The sequence below is a fragment of the Octopus bimaculoides genome, chromosome 5, assembly GCF_001194135.2.
Source record: "Octopus bimaculoides isolate UCB-OBI-ISO-001 chromosome 5, ASM119413v2, whole genome shotgun sequence".
Lineage (NCBI taxonomy): Eukaryota > Metazoa > Mollusca > Cephalopoda > Octopoda > Octopodidae > Octopus > Octopus bimaculoides.
The window spans coordinates 123,718,058-123,719,595 of record NC_068985.1 but is presented as its reverse complement, the minus strand read 5'-3'; the positions used below and the strand labels follow the sequence as shown (position 1 = coordinate 123,719,595).

Sequence of the window (1,538 nt, the reverse complement as noted above, 5' to 3'; positions counted from 1 at the left end):
ATATATATATATATATATATATACATACATGCAAACTATTTAACTTGATATCTGAGCCTCCAGTTATTACTTGTATTTTCTATGCAAGTTCGCCGGTCATCAAGGTTTTCTGAAGATACAAGAACTCTCAAGAGAACTCCGTGTAATACCGAGTTGATATTTCTTATTTATACTCACTTATTTCATCAATTGTTCTCTATTCCATGTGTGGAGTTCTTTTTCTCGCATTCCTTACTACTAACGTAAAATACGCACACAGATTTTTATGTTTGTATTTTATCTGTTTATAAATATACATTGCGTCATCCGAGCTTATGAGTACTTTCGTTTATTTACAAACATATGTGTGTTTACGTGTGCGTGTATGTATATATGAAATAGCCGTTTATATGTATTAACTTAATGTATATGCATACTTATAAACACATACACACACACACACATATGTATATATGTATATATGCATGTCTATACAAATATAAATATAGCCTAAACGTACATATCTATATACATTCATAAATACATACATACATTCATATCTATATACATTCATAAATACATACATACATATCTGTATACATTCATAAATACATACATACATTCATATCTATATACATTCATAAATACATACATACATATCTATATACATTCATAAATACATAAGTATATAACTACATGCATGCATACGTGCATACATACATACATACATACATACATACATACATACATACATACATATATGCATGCATGCATGAATGCATACATACGTGCGTACACACGTACATACATATCAGCTAGCATGCATACATAGATTTACACACGTTACATTCAACATGCAATTGCTGTTGCTGTCGATGCAGCTGTAAGTTATTTTCGGTTTTCTGTAGCGTCAATTCTCTTCTCACGTGGAATCTGTTATTATAATCATTGTAATTGAACGATATAGCACAAGATCCTTTCTATGTTTTTCTGATATGGCTTTTCAATCCTTCAGTACGATATCTTTGCATAATTTTTGTCTTAGATTTTTATCAATCTTTCCCGATTCGATTTTAGTTGCTATTTTTTTTATCTCCTATTCTCATTTTTCCATTTGAGAATATATCTATTCACTGACAAAATTATTCAGTGGTATCAATATAGATACGTCATGTTAGATTGAAATGCGCACATGCAATACGCAGATATATATGTTTATGTATGTGTGAGTGTGTGTGTGTGTACGCATGTGTGTGTGTGTACGCATGTGTGTGCGTGTATGTATATGTGTATTTCTATACTAATGTATGCATGTATCTATCTGTGGATTTAACTGTAATTGTGTTTTCATTTGTGTGTTTGTTTAGGGTCATGAACATACATGTGTATGTGCATTTATATACATTCATACATCTATATATTTACGTGAATTTACAAGAACGTATATATGTGTGTGTGTTATATGCATATACGAAAGTATACATATATACATATATACGTATGTATATATATATACATATATATATATATATATATATATATATATATATATATATATA

At 29.0% G+C, this 1,538-nt stretch overlaps 1 protein-coding gene across 6 annotated transcripts in view; it reads left to right on the top strand.

Annotated features, from left to right (window-relative positions):
• LOC128247835 (uncharacterized) overlaps positions 1-1,538 on the top strand; it is a 641,437-nt gene that overhangs the window by 574,954 nt on the left and 64,945 nt on the right. The window contains exon 1 of one of the 6 annotated variants that reach the window (XM_052967987.1): positions 759-862. The exons of the other annotated variants lie outside the window; for them this stretch is intronic. The gene's annotated coding sequence lies outside the window, so the exon portion shown is untranslated. Of the gene's footprint in view, positions 1-758; positions 863-1,538 lie in introns of those variants that run through there. 6 annotated transcript variants of the gene reach the window in all.